Genomic DNA, 19,381 nt, shown 5'->3' on the forward strand with positions numbered 1-19,381 from the left:
GAGACCACGACAGCACAGCCAGTAATAAGATTTATAGAAAAAAAAAATCCCATCAGTGGCACTGTAGGAGAGGCAAAGCATGACAGAAATCTCATCATTGTCAGTCAAAAAGATGTGGTAGCTACTACTGGTGAGTATAACTTTGAATTGTGCATTTATATAGGCCTTAAACACAAATATCGACAATGCACAAAAATGCACAGGGGAGAAGGCATAATGAATTTATGGGATCTGCCAATAGTGCTATGCCATTTTTAAAGTCATTGCTACCCCATCAATGGAAAACGAATCATTCTGCAAACCAATTCAGTGTAATTTGAATAGAAAATTTATAGCACTGAATGTGAGAGGGTTAAGTGTTGATCATTCACTTTTGCAGTACTTGCTCCTTTTCTGACAATTAATTCTATGTAAAATTGTTTTGGATAGCAGTGGTATTTAGGGGATTAGAATCATCTTGTCTTATATTTCACATCTAGATTTAGACATATTAGCAACATTCTTTTTAAGCATGGAAAATGGCAATTCATCTTTTTCAACAACATTTAATTAGCAAGTGATTCGTAAATGACAGGGAAAATGCATTAAGTTAGAATTATTAATACCAATAATTTTGAGAATGTAATTCTCAAAATCTTTAACAAATGGCAGCTTTAGGCCCATTGATTCTGGCTCCCCCTCACCACGTCTCGCTTTCCTTTGTCAGACCTGCTAATGTCAGTTGTCTCAGACACTGCAGCCATTTCCCTGACCAACAACTCAGCTCAGGCATTTTGATACAGAAATACTGTGAAGTGAATGTTTATTCATTTACTAATTATAGCTGAGATTACTGAAGGTCTTAAACATCTTTTGGCCTTCACAGTGACTGGAAGTAGATGCTATTTCTGTGCTCTGACCCTGGAACCAATCATAGAAATACATTTTTCACCTGGTATCATTTATAGCTTTTTTTCTACGATGTACTTCTGTGAAATATATAAATGAGAAAAAAAGGGGAAAAAAAAAGCTGAAGATGTTCATTAAATCAACAACGGCTGATCACAGGAGAAATGTTTAAAATTATGACAACTCTAAATACTATCAGCTATGTGGCAGCTCGGCACTAATAATTCTCCATCTTGAGAACAGAGTGTCTGCAATACAGTATGCCCTAAGAATCTTTACTGGGACAGCTCTGCTAGCACTGGCACTATTGATTTTAAAATAGAGAGAAAAATAAATCAACTAGACCATATGCATGCAATTTTATGTATATATGTAGGTATGTTTTTTGCCAACTTTTAGCAGTCTGCATGGTCAGTAAGGTCTAGAAATGGACAGACAGTTTTAGAGAGCATCTCTGAGCTTTGGCCAAAGGAAACTCCACCACGGACGCTATTTCTGCACCTGATTTTCTTGGGTGATAATTTCAGTTTTACTCTGAGCTACTCTGTTTCCCTCCTTTTCCTTGCCCCTGTCTGCCTCAGCTCACCGATTCCAGGCTGTAATCCTGTGAACACAATATTAGGAAGAAGGCTCAGTGAGGCAACCCAGGTGTTTTCCAGCTCCTTTTAGCCCCTGGAAGCAAGCTGGGAGAGCAGACAGTGCAGGCCATAAAGCTTTCTTCCTCCTCCCTTAGTCTCTCACTTGTGTTTTTAAAAAATCTGCATGCAAGTGGCTTGGTTTTTGGCTGCCATCACAGGACTGTAATGTTACTTTAAGGAGATCAACTACTACATAAAAAATAAAATGCATAACTGGAAAGCAGCTCAAAAAAATTATAGGAAGATTTATAATGAACAACTTGGGCTAATTATATCAAAGGGCTGCTTACATATTTAAAATGATGCAGAATAAAAATTTATCTCAATTAAACTATGGTACCATTCAATTAATAGATAGAATACACAGTAGCCTCAGTGGTGTGCAAAATCATTTGTAAACAAGAGAAATGCGGAAAGGGTTTCTTAAAAAAAAAAAAAAAAAGAAGATTCAGGTTTTGAGAGGTTTTAGCTGTGGCAGGATGATCTAGTAAATTAAAGCTTTGTAAAAGGAAAAAAAAAAGTTGGAGTATTCACTGCTGTGGGAGTATTCACCATTATCAGAGTTTGCTTTCAGAGCGGAGTAGGTGTCATTAGCAGACAGGGTATTGATGGAGTGAACAGTGGAAGTTTTCTGTAGTCTATCATTCAGATGGGCTGGACTCATATTATTTCTACATTTGTACACTATTTGTGCAAGATAATATTCTGGCTTTGCAGAAGGTAGAAACCAATTTAGCTTGCTGTATAATTCACTATGATGGGTTTTGTAATCACACTGCAAAATGAGTCTAGCTGCTCTATTATACAATACTGATACAGGCTTGTGTGCCGCAGAAGTAGTCCTGCTCCAAATAATGTCATAGTATTCTAAATGAGAAAATATAAAAGTACTGACAATGCTTTTTGTGCAACTACAACTAAGACATCTTCCAAAATGGCTAATAGAGGCAAGCGGAGGGGCTACGTTTCTAGCAAAGCCTTGCAAATGTGCTCGTGGCGCTGCAACACAACGAGGACTTCTTTTTTCTCCTCCTATCCGCTCCCTCCCTTACCAAAATCAAACCAGTGAAATGAACTAGAAGAAAACTTTAGTCTTCTCTATATAGGGGAAATTCAATAATTTATAAAATTACATTTCCTCTCCTTCCGCTATTTCGGATGCTTGCATGACTGAAGTCCATATGATGATGACACAAAGAGAGGGGTGGAAAGTACCTGTTTCATTACAAAACTGAACAAAATATATATCCAGTACCTTCTGCTCAAAGTCCTTCAGAAGTTACAAAGGTTCCTCTAGGGAGTTCTTACACATACACCCACATATATCCAGAGGTATCCCATGTTCTGGGCACTGTAACAACTACTGTTCCCCAAACAACTACCCCATGTCTGACATTGGCATCACCTTCCTCTTCACAAAATTACCACGTGGCAGCTCTTCTGAGGTGGATGCCCCTATACAGACTCACTCCATAGCATTTACCAAACACATGGATGTGCATTTTTGTTGAAAGGTTCTGATTTGGGAAGTCTGGAATAAACAGCAAAAAAGCCAGAAGGCAGGTAGCACAGGGCTGGAAAACTGAATGAACAACAACAAAAAAAAAGTCAATTCTCTGTTACTTGTAACATCTCTCTCATGTTATAAAATAGGTCTTTCGTTTTATTTCTCTTTTCTTCATTACTGGAACTTTTACTGATGGCAATATTAACAAAGCTCATGCTGCCAAATTTCACAATCTGGCAATTTTAACAATATGAAAACAGAAGTTTTTCTTTTTTTTTCTACTAAAATATAAATTATGTAACTGGATGCAATGCAAAGGGATTTAGGATCACCTTTAGAATAAAATTCATCAGTCTCACATTTTTTATGCACAGATGTGATCACTTTTGGTCCAACTTCCAAGCAAACTGGTATATCTGTATCCACGTGCAGTTAGGACTTTTGCATGCACGGCAATACCTCAGTTTCCTTAGACATCAGACACTGCTGAAGCTTCCTTTATGCTACCAAAGAAGCATGGCATGGCCCAACCCCACGGGCAAGGAAAGAATTGGCTCTAACAAGAACTGCATTTATATTGTATTGTAATATTGTATTCAAAATAACATGCAAAAGCGGAACCCAGAGCTGCCTCTCAAGCCCTGAGCAAGTGTCTCAGTTCCAAGTCATTTTCAGGGCACAGCCAAGCAGGCCATGACTGGAAGGGCAGGACTGTGTTGGCAACGCGGTGCCCTCCTTTCTGCACCCCGCAGCCGGCCTGGCTGCAACCGTCACGCGCTCGGTTTTCATCCAGGCTACATCAGGCTCCTGCCAAGGAAATCCTATGGCAAAGTAGAGAAAGTGGCCAGGAGGCTGCCATCTACGGCAGGGTAGATGCAGCTTTATAGCCTTTATTAATACAGGTTTTGCAGTCTTCCCGTCAGCATTGGCTTCCTTTCAGTTTTTGCACTTTCAGCTCTAGCTGTTTCAAGCTGTAGCAACCCAGTATAACCTGTTATACCAACTAAAGGCAGGGTATTGTTAAGTAAAATGTCACTGCAACATAGAGCAGCAGATACAATTAATCCTTGCAGAAAAAGGTCAAGTATGATTCATCAGATACTGTAGGTTTTTTACGGATATTTTCCAACCTCCTTATTCCACATGAAACAGCAGCCATCTATTTTATTGTATAAGATATTCCCTCCTTAAACAAAACATCACAGTTGATGAAAAGGAGGCTTTATTTACACTACGCTAATCACTGCTGGTTCTTTTTTATAGTTTACAAAGCCAAACGGGAGATTTTCAGCCCATCGTTGTGTAGAAGCAGTCCAATTCCTGACCAGAACAAGGGACTAGGTTAGTGACTTCTTCTGTCCCAGCTTTCAGATTATTTAGCCGCTCATTATGTTCAGCGGTGTCTGATCTTGCTCACATGAGAGCTCATCTGAGCACTGCTTGACTCAGGCACTGTTAAGAACCCGCTCCAAGCAGTATCCTATAGCAGGGAAAAAAAGCAATACCTTAAGAACCAGAGATTGCCTTAACAACTGCTTTTCCAGTTTTCCTAGTTTCCTTTTCTCGGTATATTTTTCAGTTAAAGTCATAAGAAAGAATTAGGTGATTGTTTTTTTGGCAACCCTACTGTCAGGCAAACTGAATCTATTAATTGTAGAATTTACTTCCACTTGCATTATCATCACAGGCAGATGAATACAGGCTAATGTTAAGAGTACTTGTCACAAATCTACCTTGTAGTAGAGAATGGAAAGCAAAAAAAAAAAAAAAAGGCTTTTAAAATAAAAGGCAATGATAATATATCTTTTCTTAAAGCTTGAGAATGATTCAGTTCCGGTTTAATCTTCATTTCCTACTTCAGGGTTCCAATAATTCTAACAGTTGCTTGCACTGAAATCCATGACTGTTTTACATGACAAAGGCCTGGATTTAGCCCCAAGAAATGCTAAACAAAATGTTCATAATGTGGAATAGGATGCACGGATGAAATCCTTTCTCTCCAGCTGAGGAATGACATACTGAGAGCCCAGGTGAACTTTTTGATAGAAAGCAATACGTCCATGACTCCATGGCTGAAGAGCCTTGTGTTTCTCCTACATCACTCAGTTCTATGTTAAGCAGTGGTTACAGCATACAGTAGGCTTACAAACCATAGGAAAAGTTGTTGGGGAAACAGGAACTGTTGTGACATCTTTCCAGCAGGAGTAGGAGTGTTTTATAATCGTGGTGGCAGTTTTTGAGAGCCTGAGAACATTGTTTTTTAAATAAATGAAAGCTAGGCAGTGCTCCACATTTTAGTGTTATGCTCTTAAATGCCTCCTCAGCTTAATTTTGCTCACTTTACTCTCTAAATTTCCTTCTGGAAGGAGTCTATAAAATAACTGGCTCAACAGGCATTTTGGGGAGCGGATCTAGGAATCTGCTGTTCTGATGGAAGAAAACAAGCTCTTCATTATGTAATATGGCAAGAGAGAGGAGGGAGCGTGGGGCTTCATGCAACGTTACATGTTGCTGTAGAGATTTCTGTGCTTAAGGAATGACTAAGACCTGCACCGATGAGTAAAGGGGTAATGAGCGAGTGCCCCCTGCACCAGCTGCCAGCGCTTTGGCCTGAGGAGCCCTAATTGCCTATTTGTGTCTTGGCATTTGTTTAGGATTGCTCTTAAGTGGAAGGTGAAGCATGGTAAAAGGGATAAGGGAGAAAACAGAGGCCCTAAGCTGGAAATAATGTGCTGTATTCTGATCTACATTGATACCTGACCAGATAAGTGTGCAGCAATCTTTATCCATCTATATTTGTCATAGGAGCCTAAGTAATTTTCTATTTTGAAAGCCAGAACTGAAATTATAAATGCATGGAAGTGCCTACAGAACATGAGTTTTATTCATAGTACTAGATGCTTCACATAAAAGATTCAAACAAGTTTCTAGAAGTTGTGAAGGGCTAATAATGAAAAAAGGGGTACAGCCGAAAGAAAAAAATTACTGCTGTGAGTAGTTCGCCTAGCTCAAAGGGTAAAAGCTTCCCCTGTGTAGGGAACTAGAGTAAGACCTATACACCACTTAATTAACACTTAAACCCACAAAATATGGCCCTCAGCACTGCAGTCATTTTCTCCGAGGACATGAATGTGGAGAATAAGCTTCAAACTTGCAGCTATTGCCATTATGTTGGCAGTCTCATACATCACTGTAACTCTCACGCCTGTACCCAATGGCTTTACAGCCCTGTAGTGCAGTGTAAGCTGAAAAGGCTCAAAATTGTACCAGTCAGCTGGTGAAAATTCAAATAATATCAAGAGTTGAAAGTGAATGGGCAGCTCAAAGATGAGATGTTCCTTATAATCAAATCACTGTGTTGCAATCGGAGTATGAATATAATTGTTGTTATTGTGTATGCCATCCTGATAGGGAAGGTAGTGATTTCTGGGAGGGTAGCAGAGCAGGAGAGGATAAATGAGAATAATAGTTTGTTTTTTTTTTTTTTTTCTTTTCCGCTACCAAATATATTATAAGTACAAGAGACAGTGGGTATGTGGAGCATGGGAGAGAGAAAAACAAAGTAGTTACTGAAACCTCAGAAAAAAGCTGCAGAGATGGACATTTAACATCTTGACATCCAGTTTTTATAAACAGGATTAGAAGTCCAGCTTTTACAGTTCTCAAACACTGAGAAACTATTAGGAAACATATATACTGCTCAGGTTATATTTTTCCTGCTCTTATCTGCAATACAGGCAACTTTTTTTGTTGTTGTTTTTTTCCTTGTTATAAAAGGAATCATCATTGGAGTTGCATGATTTGTGTAATAAAAGATGTTGTCTGATCTTCTTGCAGTGCCTTAAATAGAATTCCAGATTGCATCCCACCCAAAGGTGAGAGACAATCAAACATCTTACAACATCTTACAGTATTTCTTTCTGATATTTCAGTATTTCATCTCTTTGATTTGATACTTATATAGCTCCTTTGCCTGTTGAAAACTGGAGAAAAGAACCTCCCACCCCCGCCCAAATCATCCTCACTGGTCAATTTCAGGGAAAAAAATAATGGGTGAAGAAATCGTTTTCTTCAAATTGTTGTCTTCTTCAGTAGAACTTCACAGCAACAAAGGAACACTATTTGTGTGTTTGGGTTTTTCCGAGGTTGTTTTCTGGAAAACACAGATTTTATTACCTCCCCTGCCCTGTGCACATGTGTGCATACATACACACAAATATTTCTGTCTTTAGGGGAAAGAATTGCAACGATCCCGATGTTATTAATGCTGAAGAAGCTAGACAGTACTGGGTTTTTTTGTTTTGTTTTCCTTCTCTCTCCTCTCCTTGAAGCAACAGCCTTAAGGGTAATCAGCTGCGGGATTGGTTTCCGTGTGATACACAAACGCTGCTGGAGCCGTGGGCGAGTGAGCGGCCGCCCCGTCCCGTCCTGGCCGCGGGGCCGGCAGCGAGTTCCAGGGGCGCGCGATGCCAGGGAGCTCGGCTCCGTCCAAGGAATCCCGGAAACCCTCAGCTAGGAAGGGCCCTCGCGAGGCCTGGAGCAAACCCCCTTGCTCAAAGCAGGGCTAACTGCAGCCTGGCAGGAGGTTGCTTAGAGCTTTCTATAGGTGAATTTTGAAAAAATATACACAGAGGGAAGTTCCACAGCCTCTAGGCATCTGTCCCTGTGTTTTATCCACTCATACATGAAGATCTTTTTCCTTCTGTGCACTCAAAATGTTTTGGAGCGGGAGTTGTCTTATAATAGAGGGATCCATAAAGAGGATTTATATAGTTCCCAAGCAGATGCCTTAGAATAGTGGCCAATTTCTTATTACCCTTTATTCTATTCCTGTCTTATTTTATGTGCTGATCTCTCACAAAAGATTACTAGTTTATGTCCGTGTGTTTTGCTGATGATGGCCCTGTGGAATGTGTGGCATAAGTATTTATATAGCTATCTATTTAATGAGGAGTAGCAAAAAAAAAAAAAAAAAATCCTCACGCCTTTTCTCCTCCATTGCTAAATTTTAGCAACTTTTATTTTTCAATTAAAAAGGTTTTTCTAAATCCCTTTTGTTGCAGCTTGGAGCGGGTCAGGAATGCCAGACAGCAACTTCATAGAAGCTGGAACTGACTTCGTTTATTCCGCGTTACGTATCACAATATATAGCAATTAGCATAGCAACATCTCGGCAGAGCATCAGTAATTGGTTACAAGCATTAATGTGCTAACATATCATAGGTTGCTAAGCCGTATCCAAGCGTCTAACCGCAAGATTTAAAAACAGCATCTCAGTCCTAGGAACTTCCTCAAGTACAGGAGACACTTCCTTAAAAGTTGTTTACTGAAATTCAGTGATTCTGCACGTCAGCCTTTTCAGTCCAAGTTAAGGACGGTCAAAGGCACCCCCCTGTACAATGTCCCCCTACATCTCCCCCTTTTTCTTTAGATCAAATGTCCCCGAGAAGCAAGCCAACCTTGAGGTGTCAGATTCGGATTACGTGACAAGGCATTTAACAAACGTGATATTAAAGCGCGTAAACAGGTCCAAGCGATCATTAAACCAACTACAAGCAACAGTCCCCATAGTAACAACATTAGTAGCGATTTCACCAACGATTTCATCCCTCCCCCGATTCCAAACAAGTCAGTTAACCCATCGAGTCCGAAAAACCCAACATCTTTTGTTACTTTCTCCGTATGTTTGATCAAGTCGTGGAGTTGTCGATGTATAGCTGCTGAGTAATCTTGCAGGTCCATGCAGCACATTCTGTCAAAGTCCTGACACCCATGCCCGTGAGCAAGAAGCAGGAAATCAATAGCGGCACGGTTTTGCAGTACAGCGTGTTGTACCTGGGTTAAACCATCTGACAATTCACTAAGCACAGTACTGGTTGCGTTTGCCTGCTTAACTGCCCAGCATGCAAGACGTTCAATGTTCCTGTGAGCTCGGGCAGCTGACACTCCCGGCACAAAAAAGGAGGCAAAAATTATTTCCCAATCATTCCATAAACTAACATCATCATTGCAATCACTACCTACAGTAACCTTTGTACTCCTTCGTCGCCTAACTGCTATTTTCCGGCTCCCAGGAGGCCCGTGTGGCCATATCATACTAAGGCGACCGATTGTGCAAGGTCCTCCCATAGGCTGCAAAGTATGTTAACAAATGCTTTTTTACGTGTATGGCCTTCTCTCCAGGCTGTGCCGTTGCCCATATGACCTTAGAAAAGGTATCCACACAAACATGGACATATTTCAATCTTCCAAAGCTCGACACATGAGTGACGTCCATTTGCCACAGCTCTAAGGCCCTCAGTCCTCTCGGATTGACCCCGATACCCAATCCTGGACCATGGTGGCTACACTGTGGGCACGCCTGCACAATTCCCCGTGCATCTTCCAATGATACCCCAAACTGCCTTGCCAAACCCTTAGCGTTAGTATGCAACATTCCATGACCCACTCTTGCCGCTTCAAACCGATTGAATGGTCCCATCCGAGGGGCTACACTCACCAACCTATCTGCTCGGGCATTCCCTTCCCCTAGGCCTAGTTCCCATGTGTGACTACGGATATGTATCACGCAGTAAGACTCAGTCCTCATCATAATCGCCTTCCTTAATTGAAGGAACAACTTTCCCAATCGCTGATCCTCCATGGCCTTAATCAAGGCACCTTCTATTCGGTCTACCACTCCTGCTACGTATAAGGAGTCAGTGACCACATTCAAGGGTACCGACACCCACTTGGTGAAGGCCCAAACTACTGCTTTCAATTCCAAGGTTTGAAGGGAATCCTTCTCCTCCGCGGATAAAGTCTGAGACTCCCATCGATCTCCATCCTGCCAGGTAATTGCAGCCAAGCGCGATTTTTTACCTGCATCTGTGAAAGCCGTTACCGCATCTGGCAATGGTCGCTTGGATCGCTTAGGGCGTTCGACCCAATCATAACTGTTTAACAAGTGACCGATTTTCCCCGACACTGGGCGCGATATTATGTCCCCTGAAAAATCCAACAACGCCAACTGCAGAGCTGTCGAGTGCCTAATTGCCCACTCTAAATCTCCCTTTTGTATCGGTAGACCTATCATGTTCGGTTCTTCCCCTGCAATCGCTACGACCCGATCCCTACCTTTCCGAATTAGAGATCCCAGAATCTCAAAGGGTGTCGCAATAGCTGTTTTTGGACGCACTGCAGGGAATACCCATTCTAGCACCGATACCTGCGTCTCTCCCCCTTTTTCTTTAATGAGCTGACTAATTACAGCAGCGTAACTAGTCGGCCCCTTTAACAGTAGTAAGGTTATACCGAGGTCCAACCTCCGGCGGTAGGCTAACCGCTGAGACAAGACCTGGGAGAGATTCCGAAGGCACTGTTGTTGCTGCTCTGTCAGGCTGATTGGCGTCGCTGGGTCAGTACCTTTTAGTAAAGGCACTAATGGTGCAATCTCATCATTGCTAATACCTAGGACAGACCGTACCCATTGCAAATCCCCCATAAAGGTTTGCACATCAGACAACGTGCGCAGGCTCACTTTCAATTCTACTTTCTGTGGCCTAATGGTAGCCTCTGATATAAGCCAACCCAAGTACTTCCAAGGCTGAGTACGTTGTACCTTTTCAGGTGCAATTTGCAACCCTCGCTCCCGAAGGGCCTTTGAAATTACTTCCTCCTCTTTTACCGTAATAGGTTCTGCTCGTGCAAAAAGGATATCATCCATATAATGATAGATCAATGTATGTGGCCACTGTGTACGCAATGGCTGCAGGGCCGCGGCCACAAACAATTGACACATTGTCAGACTGTTCTTCATTCCTTGGGGTAACACTACCCACTGATAACGCCTAGCAGGTGCTGCCCTATTTATGGATGGTAGCGTAAATGCAAAGCGGACGGAGTCCTGGGCCTGCAGCGGAATGGTATAGAAACAATCTTTTAAGTCAATTATCAACAAGTACCAAGTTTCCGGGATCATAGAAGGAGAAGGCAGGCCGGGCTGTAAAGCCCCCATCGCCTGCATCTGTTGATTAACTGCACGAAGATCATGAAGTAACCTCCACTTCCCTGACTTCTTAGGAATAACAAAGATCGGTGTATTCCATGGGCTAGTGGAGGGCACCAAATGACCCGCCTTTAACTGTTCCTCTACTAACTCTTCCGCTATTTGCAGCCTCTCCTTCGTTAGCGGCCACTGCTCCACCCAGACAGGGTCTTCTGTTATCCAGGTGATAGCAACAGGCTGCTCAACAGTAGCCGCTAAGGAAAACCCTGTCTTGACGCAGTTGAGAGAACCACTCCTAGCTGAGCCATGCACTCCCTGCCAATCAACATTTGAATAGGAGCAGGCAAAGGCAGGATAGACACGTGAGTGCTGGCCACTTGATCATCTATTGTAAGCTGTACAGGGTAAACACTTTCCTCTGTTTGTTGAACCCCGCCTACACCTCCAATGCACGCTGCGGCTATCCTTTTTGGCCAATGCCGTGGCCAACACTCGCTTGAGACGATGGTGCAATCTGCACCAGTGTCCATCAACCCTTGACAGCACACGCTTTGGCCCCGGAAACTCACTTGCACCTTCACTAATGGCCTATGTTTCATGTTTAGAGTTAAGAGGGCTTGTCCTCCTGTGGACCCAAAACCTTTTTGCTTCCGTGGCGGCAATGAAGCTGCTTGGGGATTAATAGCCCCTAACAAATTCTGCAAAGGAACTAATTGAGCCAATTTACTACCTTTAGCAATAGTTACCGGTGGGGTCAATGTGTATACCACCATTTCGATTACCCCTTCCGAATCCGAATCAATAATCCCAGGTATTACAAAAATACCAGACATTCCCGCCGAAGATCGACCCAATATCAACCCCCCAATTCTTTTCCCTGACCAAGGTAAGCCTTTAAACTGGGAAGGAATTCGCACGGGGGAGGCATCTTGTAGACAGATGCTTACTGCGGCTGCCAGGTCAATGCCCAGGCTTCCCCTTGTGGCAGGCAGCCAGAGCTCCCCCCCTGCACCATTGTTCTCCTCGCGCGGGCAGGGTTCGCGCTCACATTCCCGTTTCCCGAAAAGACAGTACCAGGGGCTGATCGGCACGCTTTTTGGGAATGAGTGTCTGTCTGACATCGGGGGCACCAAACACGCCCTTCATCACAATTCTTCCGAATATGTCCTCGACGACCACACCGGAAGCACTTAGGGCCATCATCACTTGGCCGTTTCCTCTGTCCCTTTCCCACAAGGGGTTGCAGTGCCGCCGCTAACACTCGGGTCGCTTGCGCCTGCTGAGCGGCTGAATCAAGCAATGCCTGCTCTATCCGAGTCCCTAAAAATGCTCCTGGGTTTCCCACACCCCGACGAACGATCTCTTCAAGCATCTCCTCAAGGGACACTCCCTGAGGCAATGTCACCAGCACATCCCTAGTTCGTTTATTAGCATTCTCAACTGCTAAGGACTGCGCCATAAGCCTCCTAGTTCTTTCATCTAGCGCATCCATCTCCTCTAAAGCTTTAAGCAAACGATCCACAAACTCACCAAAGGGCTCGTTCACACCCTGTTTAACATTTACAAAAGACGGCCCCTTCTTTTCCTCTGGTAAAGACATAAACGCTGATAAGGCGGTCTGTGTTACGAGCCTCAAAAGAATAGGAGGATACTGCATCTGCACCCCCACATCCGCGAAGTTTCCCTGTCCTATGACCGTTTCGGGCCGTAAATTAAACAATGGGTCATTCTGCCCCCGCGGCACAGCGCATTCACGTGCCGCGTGAGCTGCCCACTGTCTTTCCCATAACAGTAACTGACCCGGTGTCAAAATTAATTTTGCGATTTGTTGACAATCACTAGGAAGAAGCATATCGCTGTTAAAAATGTAGGATAGCATTTGTCTGGAGGGCTCGCCTTTGATCCCCCAACGCACGACCGTATCCCTTAATTGGCTCAAAATTTTCCAATCAAACGGATCCCATTTACCCGCTGCCCCCCCTTGACCATCCGGCTCAAAGGTTACCGGGCACGCTACCCTCATAGCCGGCTCCCATTGACCCTCCAGAATCGCATCCCTGATAACCCCAGACCAACGCGAAGAGGAAACCCGCGGACCCGAACGCCCCTCGGAAGCCCCAGACCACCCCCCATCTGTTGCTCGCCCATCTGCCTGAGCTTGAACCAGTTCTCTAGAGGCTTCTCGGAACAGTTTATCAGAGGGTCGGTCCCGGCTTCGCTCCGGCGGTCGCTCCTGTGGTCTATTCCCAGCTGCCCCTGCCGGGGGTGGTGGCGCCGACGGCTGGTCTGGCGATTCGGGAGTCGCGGTCGGCTGGTCTGGCAATTCGGGAGTCGGGGTCGATCCGGCTGGCACAGGTTCCGGTGGTAAAGGTGGTGGCTCCGAGGGACGCTGAGATTGCGAAGACCCGCCTCCGAGAACACTGTCAATCAACTCCTTGGCGGTGCTCTTTGGGACTGCAGTAGCGCCTCGTCCAAGGGGGCCCTTCTGCACTGCCAATCCCTCGGGAGACGATTCCTCCCCTTGCAGCATCTGCGTCGCAGCTGCTACCATTTTCTTTTCAGCCTGCATACACTTGAGCTGATTCGCCACCTCGCGCCAAGTTTGACCCAGTTCTTTGGCAGTTTTGTTGCCCTCCAGAGTGGCTTCCCATAATGAGTCCCCTATCTCACGCCACTCTGTTATACTAAAAACAAGTTGTGGCTCCTTTAAATGTCCTTTCCCCCTTGCCCACTTAATCAACTCATACAGCTTCTTCGTGCTCACTGCTGCCTCCCTTTTTGCTAATAACTCCAGCAGCAGTTGTTCAGCAGCTTCTCGCTCCATGTACACGTGCACTGGGAATTCTGCTTCTAGCCGTTACCCCACGCCGTCTTCCCGTGTGCGCATTCACGGCCGGCTTACCCGCTCCGGTCCACCTTCTTGGTCGGATCACTCGGCTGCACCCATACGTCGTCCTCCGGAATCCCGCACCGTTGTGCCAAGTTCCTGTACTGGACCCTGTTCTGGTCCCTGTTCGGGCGCCACTTGTTGCAGCTTGGAGCGGGTCAGGAATGCCAGACAGCAACTTCATAGAAGCTGGAACTGACTTCGTTTATTCCGCGTTACGTATCACAATATATAGCAATTAGCATAGCAACATCTCGGCAGAGCATCAGTAATTGGTTACAAGCATTAATGTGCTAACATATCATAGGTTGCTAAGCCGTATCCAAGCGTCTAACCGCAAGATTTAAAAACAGCATCTCAGTCCTAGGAACTTCCTCAAGTACAGGAGACACTTCCTTAAAAGTTGTTTACTGAAATTCAGTGATTCTGCACGTCAGCCTTTTCAGTCCAAGTTAAGGACGGTCAAAGGCACCCCCCTGTACAATGTCCCCCTACACCCTTTGGCATCCTGTTAGTCCCTGGAGGAGCTGAAGTCATTGCACTCGCTGTTTGCCTTCATCATTTAAGAGCCACTGTTCAAGCCACTTTAAGAAGGTTTTTTTTGAGAGTCTGGTTCCACCAGTACCTTAAGAACATTGAAGGGGATGTAAATACTCCTGTATCTCTAATGTACACCATGCAGTTTCCACGACTGTTGCAGCTGAGTGCTTCAGTCTTTAACAGTACCCCCTCACCATCTGTGTGCAACAAGATGCTGTAGCTGCAACATTGCACACGTAGGGGAGCTAAAAGGGCCCGCAGTAAATGCAGAGGGTCCAGGTCCCTGTTTCACTGCACGTCCTCCCCGCGCAGGACGGTGTTCTTTCCTATTGGTAGTAAAGCAGAATATACAAAGGCTTGTAATAGTAAACAGAAAATAAGTAAAGACCTCATCTCAGTTTGTGTCTTTTAATATTCATTCTTTTAATATACTTGTGATGTCGTCCACTTCCTAGTGATGTGAAGAAGAACCCTTCATCATTGTAACCAACTGATCAATGAGTTTTCTTGCCATTCACAGGAGTCATCTTCTTCATCCCATACTGATATTTTTAAGTGAAACAAACTAGAGTTTCTTCAGTTCAACAGCCTAATCCTTTAATTAATAATTTGCATATCTCTGCATTCCTATCGGATGTCTAGAGGTAGAATGGAAGTAGGAAATGGGAAAGGCATTTCTGAGTAACCCAAATGGTGACGGTGGTCTCAGGAGATGAAAAATGACTCCTGACTGCCTTTGAAACCAAAGGGCTGCTTTGGATAATCATTCAAAAGGCTTTGAAATGAACCTTCAAACATTTGAGAATCATCCCTCCCTCATAAAAGGCCTTTTCCGCATCACATCAGCGAGATGAAATGAAGATGAAGGTTGCTCTGTTTAAAATTATTTCTTTCTGACACTAGTTTGAATTTGGCTTTTATTCACGTTAAAGCAATCTCAGTGGAGATGGAGGCAAGGACTGCTATTCCCAGGCTCAGAAATCTTACATTTCAATGATGTGTTTGTATTTCTAGATCTAAGCAGATAAAAATAAGCGATTTGAGCATGCCATGAATCCAGATTCACTACCCACAAGTTACAGAGTAAATGTATTTATTATGGGTCAAGTAGTCATTCCTGGTGTTCCTAAGGGGTTTGGGATTTGAGGAGAGTCTTCTCCAAGTCGGTGATGTTTAGATTAGTCCTGCCCTGGAAGCAGAGTGGATCTGAGGCATCAGGATAGTTTGGCCCTTGTGAGCAAATGCTCAGACACTGATGGGCATGTCCAGCAAGGAGCTGCTCTTTGGACTTCGGCATGTGGAGCCCTTGGACAAATGGCCAAGATCTGCGCTCATCGGGTTTGCGAGGTGATAGAGGGCACCCTGTCTTCTGTGTGGAAAGAAGAACTGGAAGAGTGGGTGCTGTTAAAGGAAATAACTCATGCCCTGTAAAACTGGAAGAAACTTGTCAGATTTCTCATTTAAATCCATGACAATATGCCTGACAACCTTGTTACTCTTCCTTTTTATTACAACATAATGACTGTGTCAGGCTGTCAGCTAAATAAACAGAGTAGCTGCAACAACCTCTTTCTAGACAATGATTTTTTTTTTTGTACCAGTCATGATCCAGAAGGCTTTAAGTAATAACATTCCATAAACTATCAGTCCAGATTCTTGACTTTTTTTTTCCCTCAATGCCATTGAGAATCTGCAGTGAAGCTGTCATGCAGAGCAAGCTAAAGGCAGTGAAAAGAACAGTGGCTTTACCTGCAACTCTGCCTCTAGATATATACTAGTGTAACCTTGCTCGCATTGAGCATTGATCCCTGATAACATCTCAGTAATGATCCCTGTTAACATATTATTATTATTTTGCTTTCATCATGTCTCCTGTATTTTCTTTGGCCCATATGATTAAAGGTCCTAGGCAATTTTTCCCTCAGTGGTTTGAGGAAAAACAATAGCTCTAGAGAGAATGTCAACAAACTACTTTTATTTTGCTTAACATGTTTTGTGATGACTAGGGATAAAAGGATGAGATAATGCACGTTGATAAGTAAAGCAGTTCCTTGCAAGAGCAATGTTCTTCAAAGGTATGACAATAATTCTCCCAGCATTTATAGTTAGGTAAAAGAACAATGCATTTTTTTTCTTCCCTTTCTCTGTTTTGGAAATAACAAATGTTATCATTCTCCTGGAACTGAGTTGATGCTTCCATGGCAGTTCAGTGATTAGGTCTGTTCCCCAAGGACATAAGTTAGTCCAATAAATTTCTTTGTACAATTCTTTCAGGTAGAATATTGCCCTGTGTTACTAGCTTATGAATAAAGTACAACTCTTTGAAACCACTTTCCCATTGATAACAATACTTGGGATTCTCTATAACTCTCTATTATCGTCTGTGATAGCAATACTTTAGTCTTAGTTGCCTTTACAGTGTTCTTTTAGGTTTCTCAGCATAAAGTTCTGATCTAGAAATCCAAGCAATGACCCAAGAGTCAACTTCAGCAGGGAGCAAGCAGTAAGTCTGTCACGGCTCCTGTTCTAAGAAGCGCCAGCAACAGGAGAGTTGATTGCTCCCAAATGACCAAGGCCAGGATGACTTAACTGTTAGACACTTTTTCTTCAGAAGCAGCAGCAGAACAGCTCTCTGAACAGCTCGCACTGTTTCCCCAGCTATTACACCTCAGCATCTACAAATGGCTTTTGTGCCCAGTTCCTATAAACCCAAGTATCATCTCCAACAGGTAGGAGCTCATCTTAGTCACCCCATTGCTCTGTGTCCATGTGTGTGGCCTGGCACCTGCCACATGGGTCTCCTACCTCCAGTTAATGCAAGGCTGAGCTATGACACTCATCTTGGTCTGACCTGCATGTAAGGAAATCATATTGATACAGTTGTTCTATACGCACATACATGAGTGAAACCTCTACTTTACATCTATAGAAATACATACCCCCATCTGGGAGTACTGCTATATGCAATGCCCCAGGTGCAACATTTGCTAGAAAGTAGCTGGTATGATTAAGATATAGGAGTAGGTTCAGATATACATGATATAGTGAAGATTACATGACATAGTTTTTACTTAGAATGCTAGAGAGAAACTGGTGTCATTAAATTTCCTGTTGATTTTTGGCACTACAGTGTGCCAAGTGCCATACCAAGCCATTGTCCATTCCTCCTCACTGAACCTTGACTTTTCTTACATTTAGTAATTAATTATACAAGTAGAAGTAATTCTGAAGTAAAAAGGAAGTTGAACCTATCTGAATACCCAGAAGCATAACGAAATCTTTTCTGAAGACTGTTGTAATCCCCACTCTTTCTTCCAGCAAGTAAGCAATCTTTGATTTTAATTTTGCAAATAAATACTCTCCTCTTCTAATATACAGAGAAATAGGTGAAAATATGATGGAATATGAAAATTTCAAAAAGAAAGCTGATTTCTGCATGACTATAGTGACTAAAGATAACCAATGCCAAGTAATAAATAAATAAATAAATAAATGGTCATCACTTTCTTTATTCAGAAGAATTACATGCTCAACTCCCATCATTGCCATGGAGACCCTGAGTTTCTGAATACCCTGTTATTGAACCTTTAGTGATGTAAATGGGACATGCAGAACACAACTCTTATTAAGTTTTGAATATGCATAAATATAGAAATGAGAAATCATCCATCTACATACAGTCTATAATTTCCTTGAGACTGATTTATGAGTACTAGTGCTAATTTTAGTCTTTTTGTTATATTATGTTTGCTATTGACTAAATGGCAGGACTGCCCTTTTATAATACCTTGAGTTTTCAAATGACTGCTTGTAAGTTGGAAAAATGCATAAAGCTATCCTGATAAAAAGCACCATATTTTCTCCAAGTGCTCTATTATTTTGTGCTTTTTTATCACAAATGTTGTGATAAGAACAATACATGAATACTAACATTATTTTGTGTGAAGACACTTTCCTTACTGGATGCAAGAGATATCTGTCAATACATTTCATGTATCTGAAGTATTATTACAGTTCTGCTTTATGTAACCAACTGTCACGTTCAGACATATAATCACCAGGATTATTCTAAATAATGATATGAAAATGGTCAAAAGTATTGCACACTTTATGTTATTTTGTATTACTGAATTAAATCAAATGGCTGATTTGTACTTCTTTCTGTGTTTAAATAGTTCACTTTTAGATATACTGTTAGCCATTAACACAGTAACTCATGATTCGAGAAGCGAATTCACCCAAAAGTCTAAAATATTCCATATGCATAAATGCCAGCTAAAGTTTCTAAGCACTAATGATGGGTCTGAGCAATTAAGCTGAACAAACACCAGAATTTTCCAATAAGTTATTCTGTAATGACACATTATCATATATTTAGGGTTATTTTTCTTTACTTTTCTGGTCGAAGTATTGCTAATTTAAGCCAGAGATCTTGATTTTATCCAACGAGATTTTTCTCCCTTTTGTTAGTATACTTTGTTAGTGTACTTATGTGATTCTTCAGAACTGCCGTTTCCTATATGTGAAAGCAGAGAAGCAATTCTGGGAATAATGTAAGGCTACGAGCTAAAATAATTCAAAATAATTTGGAGCTCTTTTGCATGAATTTTACTCGGGCTAATAGCGCAGAAGAATGAGTTCTTCTGTGGCCGAAGTTCAGGAAATGTGAGTTAATCCAGCACCCCACTATCTTAATGCTCCCTCCCCATCACACACTTTTTTTTTTCTTTTTTTCCTCAGACTACTGGGTACCTAGAATGGATTAACCTAAAGATTTCTACTTTCTAATTTGCACTACTCTCCCTCTGGTTCATTATATTTAAATTTTGGCTAAGCTTCTTGTCGCCCATTCATCATTAAAAATTCAGGCAGCAACAAAACTTTCAAATACAAAACAGAATCTAAATACGTTTTTCATTGGATTTGAACTTAGT

General features: G+C 42.6%; 1 long non-coding RNA gene across 1 annotated transcript in view; it reads left to right on the plus strand.

Moving 5' to 3' along the window:
* Positions 1-19,381, plus strand: part of LOC148593462 (uncharacterized) — a 624,849-nt gene that overhangs the window by 295,570 nt on the left and 309,898 nt on the right. The gene's annotated exons all lie outside the window — the stretch shown is intronic.

This window comes from Tinamus guttatus, unplaced genomic scaffold, assembly GCF_059628265.1.
Source record: "Tinamus guttatus ecotype Peru unplaced genomic scaffold, ASM5962826v1 Tinamus_guttatus_pri_ptg000389l, whole genome shotgun sequence".
Classification (NCBI taxonomy): domain Eukaryota; kingdom Metazoa; phylum Chordata; class Aves; order Tinamiformes; family Tinamidae; genus Tinamus; species Tinamus guttatus.